This window comes from Aptenodytes patagonicus, chromosome 29 (genome assembly GCF_965638725.1).
Source record: "Aptenodytes patagonicus chromosome 29, bAptPat1.pri.cur, whole genome shotgun sequence".
NCBI lineage: Eukaryota > Metazoa > Chordata > Aves > Sphenisciformes > Spheniscidae > Aptenodytes > Aptenodytes patagonicus.
In genome coordinates, this window is record NC_134977.1 from 350,631 (window position 1) to 367,855 (window position 17,225).

The window sequence follows — 17,225 nt, forward strand, 5'->3', positions numbered from 1 at the left end:
GCCCAGTGAGGAAACGGTCCCTCTGGGAAGTGCTGAGGGTAAAGCGTGGGAAGGCACGTTCCCTGCAGCAGCTATCCCTCAAGGAGACTTCAGCGCCAGGAGGTCTGCGGTTCAGCCCACGCTGAGGTCAATGCTAAGGCTGGCCACGTGCAGTTTGCCTCCATGGTCTGTCCAGTGCCGTTGGAGAACGTTCCTTGGCTGGCATATCACCTTGGGGAGAGGAACCATCCCTCAAGCCCAACTCCTGCCGAGCGCCTGCCTCTGCCTCCTATTGCAGCACACCCCTGGAGGAGCTGTATATGTCTGCGGTGGGGACATCTGTCCATGAGAGCGTGTCAGCAGAGGATCCCCTGCCATCCCATGGTGGTCTGGGAAGCAGAGTCTCCAGAGGCAGGGCTTCATTTAGGCTTGCCTGGAGAGCTTGAGCTCAAACATCTCTCCAAGCTCCTTGTGCCAGTATCCTCCCTCTCTCCAGGCCTGCCCTCGTGGTGCAGCTCAGGATGTCATTCTCCAGCCTGATGAGCCAAAATAGGGCAGGCCCAAGTCTCCTCCCTCCTCTGGCCAGGCCCAGCCTTGGGAACCAGTTGGTCGCAAGAAGCAGCTGTAATGAGAGGGAAGAAGTTTAGGCAAGAGGTGGTGGGGAGGCATGGCCCTAGTTCTGGCTGGGGTCTCAGACAGCATTCCCAGGAAAGTCAGGGACATCCCTCCCCACACCCTTCCCGCCCTCCATCCCCTGAGGAGTCAGGCAGCCCCAGCTCCAGCTGTGCTCCTCTGGCTCCAGCTGTGCTCTGCCCCTCGCCCTTCGCCATGGAGTCCAATGGGTGGGGAAGCCCCACATGTCCCAGCACCTTCAACCCTTGGATGAGCAAACTTCCCCCCTCACCCCTCTGTCCTTGCCACAAAGCCCTTACCCGTCTCTGCTCCTTGGGGCTTGGGGTGGCGGGGACAGGGCAATCTGGGAAGGCAGGAAAACCTGTCGGCAATCGGGCAGGACACTGCAGTTCAGGTGGGGTTGGTCCTGGCCTCTGGAGGGATTTCTGCCTGGCCTTTTGAGAGCAGCAATAGGGACAGCCACATGCGAGCGAGACACCCAGAGTGCCTGTTCTGCTCCCAGAGCAGGGAACGTCCCACAGCCCGATCTCTAGGTCCCAGCACCCCAAGAGCACAGGGAGTGCCTGGGGACCTCTCACCTCCCACCGAGGTGGGGTGGCACAAGGAGGCAGCGCAGCCTGGCCATGCCCTAGAGGACCACGGCCGCAGGATTGGGGCTGTGCTGGCCTGGGGCCCCTGGGGGCACTGTGCCCCTGGGGGAGCTGGTCCTCACCTCCTGGCCAGTGTCACCCGCTTCCCTCCAGCCCCCCACCCGGCCCAGAGCTTGCTCCTCTCCCAGGAGTGGCGCAGGAGGGGGCTGCTTAGGGTAGGCGAGGTGTCAGGGTTATGCTTGTATCTGTTGAGAAGAGACTATGCTCTGTAAATTGCCTGTCTTCGGGAGCTGATGTTACTGCTGTCCGGAGAGCTAGTACAACTGGCTAGCAGGCAGAGCTCAGCCCCTTTGAGATGTTGCCTGCCGGAGTCTTCCCACTCCGTATTTCTTCTGTTTTCCTGGCCTGTCCTGACGTGAGAAACCTCCGCAAAAGGCATTTAATTCCAAGGACTCCACTCCATGGGGACCTCTCTCCCCTCACCTCTGCACTCTTGCTCCCCTGCTTTCTTTCAGGAGATGCAGTGGAACCACCACGTCTGGTCTGTACAAGCAGCAGGTTGGGGGAAATAGGAGATTCCGGCAGCACCGAGCAGCTCTGTGGGCCTGGGAGGAGGACACTTGGATGTGGCAAACACTGCTGCTGGCCGTGGTGTCTCCCTGAGCCATCTCTCTCTTTGTTTAATGGGTGAGGTGCAGCGTCTTTGACACGTTCATCCACTTTCTGGGTTTGCTCAGGGGGCTCCCAAAGAAGCGCCTGGGCCTGATGCCCCTACGAGCGCAGGCAGTGGGAGCGTAGGAGTCTGCAGCCAGCTTTGCTGCTGAAGGGGTCTGTGTGTAGAATGGGACTGTGAACAGTAAGGGAGTGGCTAATTTTGGTTACTCTCCTTAGAGCAGAGATGCCTGTCTCAAAAGTGCACCTGTCGCAAATTGCTTCACTCTTCCAAGTAATTCGAGGAAACTACCAGCTCCCCCCAGGAGGCCCCGACAGCCCGCGGGCAGCCTTGGCCGTACCAGTGGCCTCGCTGCCCCTGTCCTCCGGGTGCTTTGGCTCAGTGGGCAGCTCGTGCTGGAGGAGAGTCGGGCATTGATGTCTTTAACACTGCCTGATGAGCAGCATTGCTGCAGAAAGCCGCCTGCCACACAGGAGCATGGAGTGTGCGGAGCTTGAGCCTCTGGGTATGAGGCAGGTTGTGAAATTCACCATCTGTCATCGCAGCACCTCTCTTTCTCTCGACCTTCTATTAATTTATTATGACCTGACAGGCATTGCAACCCATCCTGTGTTTTCCAATCATTTGGTTTTGGCCATCTGAGGGAAAACCCCACACCTCTCTTCAGATGCAAATACCAATAGAGAGCATTGCAGGTGGACGTACTACTGGAGATGGAGATACCGCTGGAGATGCAGATGCCACTGCAGATACCTTTGCAGATGGATGATCCATTCCTAATAGCATTGCAGATGCTGATGCCCTTGCAGGTGTCATTGCAGATTCCATTGCAGATACCACTTCACTCTCAAATACCATTGCATACACCACTGCAGGTGGCGTTACTGATGCCATTTCAGATGCTGACATCATAGCAGATGCAGATACCATGACTCGTGCAGATGCCGTGGCAGATAGCAGTGCAGATGCAGGGACCGGAGCAGATGCAGAGGATATTGCAGATGCTATTGCATTTCACACCCCCACGCATATACCATTACGGATGCAGGTGCCGTTGCAGATGTCATTCCAGGGGCAAATACGATTGCAGAGAGCGTTGCAGGTCAGCATAGATTGCAGATGGAGATCCCAGTGGAGATGCTGATGCCACTGCAGACGCAGACCAATTTGGAGATGCAGGTACCATTGCAGCTACCCCTGCAGATGCAGGTAGCAATGCTGATTCTGATGCACATACCATTCCTGATAATTATGCAGATGCAGACACCAAAACCAATACCAGTGCAGATGCAGATGCCATTGCAGATACTGCTGCAGCTGCAGACGCCATTTCTGATGCAGATACTGCTGCAGCTGCACATACGACTGTAGAAACCACAGCAGAGGCCATTGCTGATGCAAAGTCAGGTGCAGACACAATAGGAGAGGCAGATGCCATTGCAGCTGCAGGTACCAATGAAGATGCAGAGGCCACTGCAGACACCCATAGCATTACAAATGCCATTGCAGATGCAGATGCCTTTGCAGCTGCAGATGGCATTGCAGATGCAGCTGCCGTTGCAGATAGCCTTGACAATGCCTTTTCAGCTACAGCCACAGACAGCAATACCGTGAGGAAGATCCCGATTCAATTGCAGATGCAACGGCAGATACAAGGGCAGATACAGACACGATAAACCTGCCATTACAGATACAAGTACAGCCACAGGCACCATTACACATGCAATTGCAGGTGCGCTCATAGATACAGGCAGAATTACACATACAATTACAGCCACAAGACCAGCCACAGACACGAGTGCACATTCCATTACACCTACAGATACAGACACAGACACCGATCTCGTTCCTGAGAGGGGAACCATTACAGAGAGAGGTGCCATTACACATACAGGTAGTGATGGACACACCACTGAAGGTACAGGGAGTACCTGCATCTGAACTGAGGGTCTGCCATGGCTTCAGCATCTTCAAGAGCAGCTCTAAAGGCAATTGCATCTGAAATTGTACTTGCATCTGCAAGGCCATCTGCAGTGGTATCTGCATCTGCAATGCCATCTCCAGTGGCATCAATGCCCAAATCTTCAACGGCATCTCCATCCGCAATGGTGTCTGTAACGGTACTTGCACCTGCAATGGCATCTTCATCTGAAGTGCTGTCTGACGTGGCATCTACATCTCCAGTGGCCCTTGCAGTGGCGTCTGCATCTTCAATGGCATCTCCATCAGCAACTGCACCTGAAATTGTATGTCTGAAATTGTCCCCCTCCAGGGCTGGGGGCAGCGTATGAATGACAGCTGGGGACGTCCCGGAGGGTGGCACCTGCCTGGGCCCTGTGTCTCCCACAGGAGTTCAGAGCTGGGCCAGGAGCCCTGTGCAGGGGGGACGGTGTGTTTTGGGGGCTTATCTCCTGGCACAGTGAGGTTTTGCCTGGCATGCTGAAATACCGGGTTAGAGCTGCCCACTGCTGTCACAACTTCTCCCAGCCTCAGCCCACCGGTGCGCCCCAAACCTCCACTGGGCCCGTGGGCACAGGCCCTTGCAGGCTGGGGCAGGGCGTGTTTGTTATTTTAATGGCATGTCACATGATTTTTGGCATCACGGCGTGCGAGCGTCAGCCAAGCAAGAGCTGCCGTCCTTGGAAAGCTGCCCGGGAGTGACAGGCTTCACCAAAGCCAACCCGTCCTCTCCCCCACGGCCCCACCCTTGAACCCACCTCCCCTAAACGCATTTGTTCCCCGTGTGCTCCTGCAAGCGTGGCCTGGCTTACATTGGGCAACTGTGCTTTTTAAAATGCTTTTGGGGGGGTCCCATTCTGTTCCCTTCTCTGCGCTGAGGCTGCACCCTCGTGGGAGAGCTAACAGGGGCTGTGTGCTCCTCCCCACCTGCGTCATCATCCTGCAGACCACGCACGTCACCTCTGCCAGCAGGACTTGGGTGGTGGAGAAATGCCAGGCAGTGTGTGAACGTTGCCCATCTCCACCAAGAAAAGCCCTCGGAAGTTCATCCCAACTGCTACACTATCGGAGCATGAAAAGAAACACCTGCTGCTGTGGTGCAGGGCTCTACCTTGCATGAGCTGCTGCGGTTGCAAATACTTTTTGCATTTTTGCCGGCAGCTCCCTCCCTCGGCATTCTTGGGGTGATCTGGGGTTATTTTGCTGCGGCAGTGAGGCAAAGCCGGGCTCTGGAGCTGAGTGCGGTGGGACCCGAGGAAGGGCGTCTTGACGGTTTGAAGGGCTTTGCATCGAGCCCTGTCCCCAGTGGTTGCTTTCAAGATGGAGGCACTGCAGCCCTTGTTGTCATGTCCCTGAGACCCCCAGGTCTGTCCTTGTCCCAGGGGGGCGTCAGTGCTGCTTTCTGCGTGGGACCATGTCCGTGATTCCTGCAGGGACCCGTCTGTCCTGGCTCCCCCACCAAAGGGCTCCTTCCCCTGGGGAAGGGGACAGGGGAGTCCCTCCTGCCATTGCCTGCCCCGCTGGCGGTGACACGGCCCTGGGGATGGCTTGGTTGCCCTTCGGGGCTCGCCGGCTCTGATCTGGGGCTCAGGGGGGCTTTTGCAGCTCTTGGGTGCCGTTTCCCGGTGCCCCCTGTGCTCCCCCCCACCTCCCAGGCAGGCACGGAGCGGTTCCAGAGAACTGGCTTGTAATGGAAAAAAAACAAGAGGAAAGGTCCCATCAAAACTACTATATTATGTTGCTATGGGCTCATCACTGCCATGGGTGATGTCACCGCCCAGGGTGGTGCCACCATCCATGGGGTCATTGATGCCTGATGGGATGTTACTGCCCAGGGGGCTGTTAATGTCCATGGGGACCTCCGTTCCTTGGGGGATGGCACTGCCCTGAGGTGCTCCCGCAGGGGGTGGTCATGCTGGAGAGGCTGAGCTGTGTGATCTGCCCGGCGACGTGGTGGCAGCCGCGGAGGGAGGGCGGCAGCACCGGGGCGGCTGGGACCACCGCTCTGCCTGATGGTTGCAGGTCAGGATGAGCTACTGTTGGCCCTGGGGCGTGCTGGGGGCTTCCAAGGCTGGGGGGGTGGGACACCCACAGGGCAGTACCTGGTGGAGAAGCGCCGCCGTGGCCGAGCGCGAAGGTGGCCGGCAGAGGCAAGTCGGCGTTTCTCCCCTCCATGCAGATGACGTGGGGGTCAAAGCAGCCGCCGCACGGAGCCACCTGCAGACCTGCGTGGGAGAGCTGGTGACCTCCACTCCTTCCCCAGAGAGTATCCCCAGGCTGCAGGGATTGGGGTCGGTCCCTACCTCGGAGGTAGAAGGTTTTGGGGAGGATGAATGGCTGAAGCAGCTGGGGGGGCGGGGGCAATGTGGTGGGAGCCACAGGGCTGGCAGCGCCATGGTCCATTCCGTCTGTTGGATGCTAAGGACTCGGCGGGGCTGCCAGCTCTGGCCGCTTCCATTTGAGGGTCTCCCAGAAAGGAAGGTGCGGGCTCCCCGTGTTCCACCCCATCCCCAACAGCCTCCCCAGCTCCTCATGGGGAGGGAAAGGGTTGCTTTCCTCCAAAACAGAGGCATTTCACATCCTAGAGAAGGGAAAAAACACCCCCAAAAAAGCCCAACCACAATTGTTTTTGTAAGAATGATCCAAAAGGAAGCAGGAGGTACAGAGCATAACAGCCCTTTCAGGAGGAAGAGTTTCAGGGAGAGTTTTCTGCCCAAAAAGCACCAGAGCCCCTGGGAAGAAAACCGCTCATGACTACAGCCTCTGAAGACCCTTTCTCCCCTCCTCCGTTCGTACTCGGGGGTTTACACCGAAGCCTTGAACATCCTGGGGAGCTACCAGGTACGGACTTTCCCCCAACATACACAATGCTCTTTGGGTAGTTACCTTAGAAGAGTCTGGGGCTGCTACCTGGGAATTCTCCTGTCTCCAGAAGAAACCAAAATGCTCCCGGAGATGCCTGAGGGGAGTTCCAGGGAGCTACAGGGCATGGACCTGCCTCCAACATCGACAAAACTCTTCAGGTAACCGCCTAGGAGTCATAGGCAGCTCCTACACTGGACTTCAGCCATCTCCAGGGAAGGACAAAACACACCCAAGCTGCCTGGGAGGAGTCCCAGCAAGGGACAGAGCATGGACATGCCTCCAACATACACAAAACTCCTCGGGTGTCTTCCCTGGAGTAGTCTCGGGTGCTACCTGCAAAATTCAGCTGTCTCCAGGGGAGGCCAGAACATTCCTAAACTGCCTGGGAGGAGTCCGAAGGAGCTGTGGAGCATGGTCCTTCTCCCAACATGGATAAAACACCTTGGGTAGCTGCCTTGCAGGGGTCTAGGGCTGCTCCCCAGGGCTTCACCTGTCTCCAGAGGAGGCCAACACACCCCTGGCGATGCCTGGGAGAATTCCCATGGAGCTACCGGGCATGGACTTTCCCCCAACACACACACTGCTGTCCCAGTAGTTACGTCAGAAGAGTTGGGGGCCGCTGCCAGGGAATTCCCCAGTCTCCAGAAGAAACCAAAATGCTTCTGGAGATGCCTGGGAGGAGTTCTGGGAACACTGAGGGGCACTGGGGAGACTGGAGAGCACGGGGGACACTGGGAGCACTGGGGAGTGCTGGGGGGCACTAGGGAGCCGCGAGGGGCACTGGGAGCACTGGGGAGAGTGGGGTACACTGAGGGGTACTGGGAGCACTGGGGAGCAGTGGGGGGCACTGGGAGCAGGGGGGAAACTGGGGAACACTGGGGGCACTGGGAGCACCGGGAAGACTGGGGAGCACTGAGGGGCAGTGGGAGCACTGGGCACCCCATCATGTCTCCCAGTTGCCCCCCCAACTCCCCTCTCTGGGTGGGGGGCTCTGGGGAGGTGTTGGGGGGGGGTCCTCAGGTTTTCAGCCGCCCCCCATCAGAGAGGGTTTGATTGACAGCTGGCATTTATTGAGGGGTTGGGGGTGAGAAGCAGGGCAGGGGGTGCTGGGTGCTGGGGGGCTGGTGGGTGCTGGGGGCATCCAGGTGCTGGGTGGTGGGTGTGCTGGGTGCGCAGGTGATGGGTGCTGGGGGTGGCCAGGTGTGGGGTTCTGGGGGTGCGGGGGCACTCGGAGATGCTGTTCTCGGTCTCCAGGGGGTTCATGTAGTTGTATCTCAGCTTGGCCCAGTGGTTCCTCTCCTCGATGCAGTCCCGGATCTCCTCCAGCTGCCCTTGGAAGGCCCTGATGAGCCAGTGGGGTTCCACCTCCATGAACCGCTCCTCCAGGTACTGTCCCAGGAGTATCTGGGAGACAGGGATGGGGACCCATCAGGTTCAAGCACTTGACTGAGGTGTCTCAAGCCATCTGGGGGTCTCCGGCCCCCTGGTAGCTGTAGAGTGATGGTGCCCACCACCCTGTTCTTGGGGATACCCAAGGTGGTGATGTGCACCCATGCCCTTGTGGGGCATCTCCTGGGATTCCTCAGCCCCACAGAGCCACCGTTTTGGGGAGGGCATGGTGATGGTGGGGCCAGACTCACCACGTCACTGAGGCATGAGCTGAGGAGGATGAGGGCCACCAGGATGTTGGCGGTGGTGTCCACCTCAGGGACGGTGGTGAGGAAGTGTTGGAGGAAGGCCTTGCCCTTCTCTGCCGGTGGCGGGTGGCGCATGGAGGACGGGGCGTTGGGGAGGAAGGCGCCCAGGTCACACTGCAGGGTGAGAGGCCACTGTCAGCAGAGGACACCCCTCTGGAATGGGGATGGGTTAGATGGGGACGTTCTCCTGAGGTGGGGGACATCCCTCTGGCATGGAGGGGGGAATGGATGGGGACATACTTCTGGCATGGAGCTTCTCCTGAGCTGGGGTGGGGATGTCCCTCCAGGATGGATGGGGACGTCCCTCAAGCACGAAGAGAGGTGGGAACACAGACACCTCCCCTGGCTCAGGATGGGGACATCCCTCCTGCGCACAGAGGGGAACATCTCTCCAGCATGGGACGGGGACAGTTGGGGACACCTTTTGGGTGCAGAGGGGTCAGAGGTCCCCTGTCCCACCTGCCCATTGTTGACGGCTGCGTGCTGTGCCGAGCAGGTGAACACTGCCATGGTGAGGAACTTGCTGAGCTCCACCACCATCCGCAGTGAGGAGGGGATACCTGGGGTTGGGTGGGGGGACAGCAAAGAGCATCAGGGACCTGTCCTTGTCCCCCCACCACCCCTGGGGACACCCCATGGGACCCATGGGTGCGGGGATGCAGTACCCGAGGAGATCCTGCCCAAGAAGCCATTGGTGAAGATGTCCATCACCCAAGCCTGCAGCTCAGCATCCCCGCTCACCGCTGCATCCTCCCCATAGCAGAAAGCCACAATGCCGGAGATGAAGCTACCATGGGGTGAGGTGACCATGAGGTCATGGAGCACCCATGGGACCACCACCAGCTGCCACCTAATCCCTTGTCCCATCTCTCGATGGCTTTCCAGAGGCTCATTGCGTCATCCCAGTAGCTGGGGAGGTGCGCCACGCCGCAGTGCCACATGTCATCAGGGAGGCAGAGGGAGGTGTAGGTGGCCTTCTCCAAGCCCTGCTGGATGATCAGCAGCATCCCCTCACAGGTAACCCCCGAGCCCTGGTGGGGAGGGGTCACCCATGGGTGCTCAGGGCAGAAGGTGCCTTTCCCCCCCTCCAACCCCCGGCTGCCCCATGGCTCCTCGGTGCTCCCAGTATATGCCACTGTCCCCAGTGCTCCCCAGCCCCCTCGCCCCATGCTCTCTAGTGTCTCCCAGGGCCCTCTGTGCTCCCCAGTGTCCCCCAGTGCTCCCAGTATAACCCAGTGGTCCCGAGTGCTTCCAGGGCACGAGTACTCCAAGTACTCCCCCCAGTGCCCCCAGTATGCCCCCCTAAGTGCTCCCATTAACCCCCCAGCCCCCCCAATTCATGCTTGCTAGTGCCCCCAGTGCCTCCCCAGTATTCCCAGTATACCCCTCTGTCCCCAGTGCTCCCCAGCCCTCCGTCCCTCCATGTTCTCTAGTGTCCCCCAGGGCCTTCTGTGCTCCCCCAGTGTCCCCCAGCACTCCCAGTACATCCCAGTGCTCCCAGTAGACCCGAGTGCTCACCTTGTCGATGACGCCACCAGGGTTGATGAGGACGCTCTGGGCCAACGTGTTGAAGTGGAAGTGGGGGACGAGGAGCTGGTGGTGGAAACCAGGAGGTTGGAGACGACTGGGGACCTCCTAAGGAGCTGGGGTGGGTGTTGGGGGGGGGGGGGCACTGCGGTCAGATGAGGGGGCGGGGGCACTGGGTGGTGCTGAGGTGGGACCTTACCTTGAAGAGGGGGTGACAGGTGGGCAGTTGGCATAGGGTGGCGATGGCGAAGACCTCCCCAAAGAGGTGGGTCCTCAAGGGGTGGGTGAGGAGCTTCCAGGCTGTAGAAGTCGGCGTTGCGCCAGGTCTTGGCCAACAGCCAGTCCCACTTGGCATTGCTTTGTAAGAAGATGGGGCTGGTGGGTCCCGGTGTTTGGCTGAGCTGTGGGACGCAAACCACGTGGTGGGACCATCTCCTCTCCACCACCACGGTGGGGTTGTCCACTGGTTTGGGGTGGGACGTCCCTACCTGGATGGCGATGGGACGTAGGAGCCCGTCGGCACCCTGGTGCAGCAGGCAGAGCAGGGTGGCGATGTGCTGCCAGCGCCTGTGGATGGTGCTGGCCGCAATGCCTTCCAGCACCTCATAGTCCAACGATGAAGATCTGACCCTCTTGCATCTCCTTGCCCAGGTTGGTGCCACCACCCAAAGAACCGGCCACCATCTCCAGCGTCACCAGGAATTTGGCCGGCAGCATCACGCAGTGCTGAATGGTGATGGGGTTGTTGCCATTGAAGAACTGGTAACTGAAGAAGTCATCTTCTCACCAGTGCCTGGCCACGTACTCGGGGACTGAGGGGGTGGCTGGACATCAGCGCTGAACTGCCCACCCTCCATGTCAAGCCAGGGACTTCCTGGGAAGCCCTGGGTGGCGGGGGAAGACGCACAAGGCACCCACCAATCTCCCTGCCCCACGTCCAGGAGAAGATGCTGCGCATCTCATCCAGGCTCTTCCAGAAGGTGGGTCTCAAGAGGAACCCTGCCAGAAGGTGGAAGGCCCCTCTACGGGACAGAGGTGGACCTCAGCAACCACCATTCCTTCCCTGGTCCCCCACCACCAGCCTCCCGGGACAGGGTGGCACTGGCGATGCTCCTCACTCCCATCATCCAGGTCCTCCCCAATCTTGGGGTATTGCTTACTGGAAGATGAGGACACCGGTGAAGTTGGTGGCCCTCACGCAGGAGAACTGAACATTGGAGTCCAGCTCGAGGATGGAGCCCACATTGAGGCAACGGGGCCAGCCCTTGGTGAAGCTCTTCCACCTGCGGGTGGGACAGGGGGACATACACCAGCGTCACTGCTGGCCAGGCCACCCTGGCCATGGTGGGCCTCCATCCTTATGTCCCTGCTCTCACTGGTAAGCCTCCTGCCGTGCCTTCAGCTCCTGCTGCCGATGCTCCTTGAGGATCTCCAGCTCATCATCCACCATTTTTTTCCCTGGAAAGGAGGAGAGAGGAGTCAAGGTCGGACCCCTGGCTAGCAGAGGAGGGTGGGGGTGGGATGAGTCCTACCCGAGCTCTCCCGGACCTCCACCGTGGTAACCCCCTCCAGCCACTGGTAGCAGGGGAAGCGGTAGAGGGTGCCGTCAGGGCCCATCACGCGGATGTCCCTGCAGAACCAGGCATCCTCCAAGAAGAGCCGCCGCTTGTGCAGGTGGATGAGGATGATGTGACCCAAGTCCTGCTCGCAGTGCATGGTCATGTCCTTCTCCTGGTGGGGGGTGGGCGGGAAATGGCTTGGGGTGGGAGGGCAGCTGCCCTGGCATGGCACTGGGGGATACGGGCATTCCCCACCAGTGGAGTGGGGCTTCAGGGCATCCCCCAAAGATCCTCTTCCTCCATCCCCCAGGACCCCTTTCCACCATCCCCCAGGACCCCTCCTCCATCATCCCCGCAAGATCCTTTTCCTACATCCCCCCCCCCAAGACCACTTCCCACCATCCCCCCAGGATCCTTTTCCTCCACCCCACACCCCCCAAGACCACTTTCTTTCATCCCCCCCAAAGATCCTTTTCCTCCATCCCCCCCCACCCCCACCCCCTCGCTCCATCCCCCAGGATCCTACCCTCCATGTCCCCAGGACCCCTTTCCTCTATTTCCCCCCCCACCAAACCCTTTTCCTCCATCCCCCCCAAGAACACTTTCCTCCATCCCCCCATGAGCCCTTCCTTCATCCCCCCAGGACCACTTCCCACCATCCCCCCAAACCTTGGTGAAGACCCATCCCTTTTCTTACCCTCTCCAGTAAAACCCATGCCGGGACCCCCGGCATGCCCATGCCTCCACTCGTGTCCCCATCCCTGCGCTCACCGTCCCCGGCAGCAACCAGTAGTTGATGGTTGTCCGGCGCCTCTCACCACGGCTGCCCACCAAGGTGATGGAGATGGAGTTGTTGGTCCCACCTTCGAGGATGTCACCCGTTGCCACCTTCACCTTGTAGACGGCCATGGCGAGCTGCACAAGGACACGCCGCGACATTCAAGAGCTGCCTTTAAAAAGCGACCACCTGTAGGGGTGAGGGTTTTGGGGGTGGAAACCTGCCATCTTGGGTGGTTTGCATGCTGCAAGCCCCGTGGCCATTGCACAAGCCGGGTGGCCAGTCCTTCCTTCTCAAGGGGAGGTTATCAGATGACTGTTATTGGCCGGCAACTGGCATATCGAATCTCAATGGATGTGGCCATGGAGACATTACCCAAGCGATGGCCCCGGGGGTGGCCATGGGCCCAAGGGAGGGGGCGTTTGCCATGGTCCAGGAGCTCCTCCTGCCTCCCCAGGGTCTCCTCCATCTCCTGCTGTGTCCCTGCCCGCGCTGCTGCCCGCACTTCACTGGCTGCTCAAGGCATGCTGTGGAGCAGCGGTTGTGGGGCAGGCAGGGCTTTCCCAAAGGAAGGTCGTGGAGCAACTAATACTGGTGTCACAGTTTAACCTCAGTCGGCAACTGAGCACCACACAGCCACTCGCTCCCTCACCCCCCCGCGGTGGGATGGGGGACAGAATTGGAAGAGTAGAAGTGAGAAAAACCCGGGGGGTTGAGATAAAAACAGTTTAATAATTGAAATAAAATGATAATATACAAAGCAAGTGATGCACAATGCAAGTGCTCACCACCCGCCGACCAATGCCCAGCCAGTCCCTGAGCAGCGGCCCCCCCGGCCAGCTTTCCCCCAGTTTATATACTGAGCATGATGTCACATGGTATGGAATGTCCCTTTGGCCAGTTTGGGTCAGCTGTCCTGGCTGTGCCCCCTCCCACCTTCTTGTGCACCTCCAGCCTTCTCAGTCCGCAGAGCATGGGAAGCTGAGAAGTCCTTGACTAGTGTAAGCACTACTTAGCAACAACTGAAACATCGGTGTGTTATCAACATTGTTCTCATCCTAAATCCAAAGCACAGCACTGTACCAGCTACTAGGAAGGAAATTAACCCTATCCCCGCCAAAACCAGGACAGTATCCACCCCTTATTCTATACCATCTACGTCATGCCCAGGTCCCCCCCTTTCCAATACATTCCCATTAATCACCACCCCCTTTCCTTTTTTTGATATATATACACACACACACACACAGATATCATTCCCTTAGTCTATGGGCCATCCCTCTAAAATGTTCGTTGAGTTCATTTAGTCCATGACTTTGGGCTCCATCTGTCATCATAATCTTCCAGGGCAGGAAAGATGGGGATGGTATGTGGTGTTGGATTGTTTCATGGTGAAGTCAGTTCTGGTTCCATCATCACTGAGCTTTGCTCGGTTTCATCAAAGTTCATTCTTCATTAATCTGAGTGATTCATATTGTAATATCATTGGTATGGCATATAATATTATGTAGCACTTAACATCAGATAATTCAGATCATCGGCTATTCTCACCCAAAATCAAATCCCCTTGAGGTACACATCGGACTTCCCCATCCTCCCGCATCACCCACCAAGTGCACCCAGGTCCTTGAGCAAAAGCAATCCCACGGATGGGTTTGCCTTTCCCCGAGGCAGGAATAACCCAAACTGTCTTCCCCAGCATATTTTTTATGTGCACTACAGGGACTTTATTCCCATCTACAGTACGTAAAAGTTCTGACTGGGCAGGGCCAGCTCAGCTGGCAGATCCCCGAGTGTTGACTAACCAGGTGGCCTTTGCTAAATGCGTATCCCAATGTTTGAATGTCCCGCCACCCATTGCTCTCAGCGTAGTCTTTAACAGTCCATTGTATCGTTCAATTTTCCCAGAGGCTGGTGCATGACAGGGGATGTGATACACCCACTCAATGCCGTGCTCTTTGGCCCAGGTGTCTATGAGGTTGTTTCGGAAATGAGTCCCGTTGTCTGACTCAATTCTTTCTGGGGTGCCATGTCGCCATAGGACTTGCTTTTCAAGGCCCAGGATAGTGTTCCGGGCAGTGGCATGGGGCATGGGATATGTTTCCAGCCATCTGGTGGTTGCCTCCACCATTATAAGCACGTGGCGCTTGCCTTGGTGGGTTTGTGGGAGTGTGATATAATCAATCTGCCAGGCCTCCCCATATTTATATTTCAACCATTGTCCTCCATACCAAAGAGGCTTTAACCGCTTGGCTTGCTTGATTGCAGTGCATGTTTTGCATTCATGGATAACCTGCGCAATAATGTCCATGGTCAAGTCCACCCCTCGATCACGAGCCCATCTGCATGTTGCATCTCTTCCTTGATGACCTGAGGTGTCATGGGCCCACCGAGCTATAAATAATTCACCCTTATGTTGCCAGTCCAGATCCACCTGAGCCACTTCAAACTTAGCAGCCTGATCCCCCTGCTGGTTGTTTTGATGTTCTTCGGTGGCCCGACTCTTGGGTATGTGAGCATCTACGTGACGGACTTTTACAACCAGGTTCTCCACCTGGGCAGCAGTATCTTGCCACAATGCGGCAGCCTAGATGGGTTTGCCTCTGCGCTGCCAGTTGCTCTGCTTCCATTGCTGCAACCACCCCCACAGGGCATTTGCCACCATCCATGGGTCAGTCTAGAGAGAGAGCGTATTTTTTACATCTTGTCCTGCCCGGGCTGGCCCAAGGGCTACTGCATGAACTATCTCCTGTTTAATGTGTTCAAAGGCTTGTCGTTGCTCAGGGCCCCGTTTGAAACCGTTCTTCTTCTGGGTCACTTGATAGAGAGGGTTTACGATCAGACTGTAATTTGGAATATGCATTCTCCAAAAACCCACGACGCCTAAGAACGCTTGTGTTTCCTTTTTGCTAGTTGGTGGAGACATGGCTGTTATTTTGTTGATCACATCCTTTGGGATGTGACAATCTCCGTCTTGCCATTTTATTCCTAAAAACTGGATCTCCTGTGCAGGTCCCTTGACTTTACTTTGTTTTACGGCCAAACCGGCCTTCAGCAGGATTTGGACTTTTTCCTTCCCTTTTTCAAAAACTTCTCCTGCTGTGTTGCCCCACATGATGTCATCAATGTTTTGCAGGTGTTCTGGAGCCTCACCCTGTTCCAGTGGAGTCTGGATCAGGCCATGGCAAATGGTGGGGCTGTGTTTCCATCCCTGGGGCAGTCGGCTCCAGGTGTACTGGACGCCCCTCCAAGTGAAAGCAAACTGTGGCCTGCACTCCGCTGCCAAAGGGATTGAGGAAAATGCATTAGCGCTATCAATTGTGGCATACCACTTGGCTGCCTTTGACTCCAGTTCGTATTGAAGTTCTAGCATGTCCGGCACGGCAGCACTCAGCGGCGGCTTGACTTTGCTCAGGCCACGATAGTCTACTGTTAGTCTCCACTCTCCATTAGACTTCCGCACTGGCCATATGGGACTGTTAAAGGGTGAGCGAGTCTTGCTGATCTCTGCTTGGCTCTCCAGTCGACGAAATCAGCTCATGGATGGGAATCAGGGAGTCTCGGTTGGTGCGATGTTGCCGCCGGTGCACCGTGGTGGTAGCGATTGGCACCTGTTGGTCTTTTGACTTTCAGCAGCCCCACAACAGAAGGGTCCTCCGAGAGACCAGGCAAGGTAGACAGCTGTTTAATTTCCTCCATCTCCAAGGCAGCTATACCAAAAGCCCACCGGTACCCTTTTGGGTCCTTGAAATACCCTCTCCTGAGGTAGTCTATGCCAAGGATGCACGGAGCCTCTGGGCCAGTCACAATGGGGTGCTTCTTCACCCATTCCCACTTACACTTACTTCGGCTTCCAATGCAGTTAGCTGTTGGGATCCCCCTGTCACTCCAGAAATACAGATGGGTTCTGCCCCTATATAGCTTGATGGCATTAGGGTACACTGTGCACCAGTGTCTACTAGAGCCTTATACTCCTGTGGGTCCGATGTGCCAGGCCACTTAATCCACACAGTCCAGTAAACCTGGTTGTCCCTTTCCTCCACCTGGCTGGAGGCAGGGCCCCTCTAATCCTCATCACAGTATTCATTTCTCATTTCCTGCAAATACGAGTCAGAAGTCTCTTCATTAAGATCAGAAGTAAGATTGGCCCTTCTACTCTGTCTGGGGAACTGCCCGCTGGAAACTGGAGCAGCAACTTTCCTCGAAGAACCCCCTTTTGTGATTGTTTTCCCTTGCAACTCACGTACCCGTGCCCCTAGGGCTGAGGTAGGTTTTCCATCCCACTTCCCCATGTCCTCTCCATGGTCGCGCAGGTAAAAAACATAGGGTGCCCCGTGGTCTGTACCCTTTATATCCTCTCTCTTGAGCAAAAGAACGCTGACTCCTAATAGCCGAGATATTGGTCCGTACAGGTGAGGAGTAGGACCTATCCTCTTCAAGTTGCTGGTCCTCCCGGGACAGTTTCTCCACAGCTGAGGCGAGGGAGGAAGAGAGATTTCTTTGTATTGCCAGAGTTGACTAGCCAATTCATCCACCGTTTGTTCCTCTCCATCTTTCCAGGTCATCACTGCCAATGAATTGGCATATGACGATGGTGTGCTCCTTATAAACTTCTGCCACATGGGTCGTGTGCACCTGACCTCATCTGGATCTTTGGATATCTGTCCATTGTTCATGTCACCAGAAATCACCTCCAGCACAGCTAATTCCCTCAGGAATTGGATACCCTTTTCCATGGTGATCCATTTGCCTGGGCGACATATAACATCATCTTTGAAGGGATACCTTTCCTTCACACTTGTCAAGAGTCGCCTCCAGAGGCTGAGGACTCGCGTCCCTTTTCCAGTCGCCAATGCCCCCTTCCCTCGAAAGGGATCCCAGCTGCTTGGCTTCTTTACCCTCTAATTCCAGGCTACTGGCCCCATTATCCCAGCATCGGAGCAGCCAGGTGACAATATGCTCACC

The 17,225-nt window shown here is 56.9% G+C and overlaps 1 pseudogene; it reads right to left on the reverse strand.

Moving 5' to 3' along the window:
- Positions 1–1,882: 1,882 nt before the first annotated feature.
- Positions 1,883–12,391, reverse strand: LOC143171632 (polyunsaturated fatty acid lipoxygenase ALOX15B-like; annotated as a pseudogene).
- Between the last annotated feature and the right edge of the window lie 4,834 nt (positions 12,392–17,225).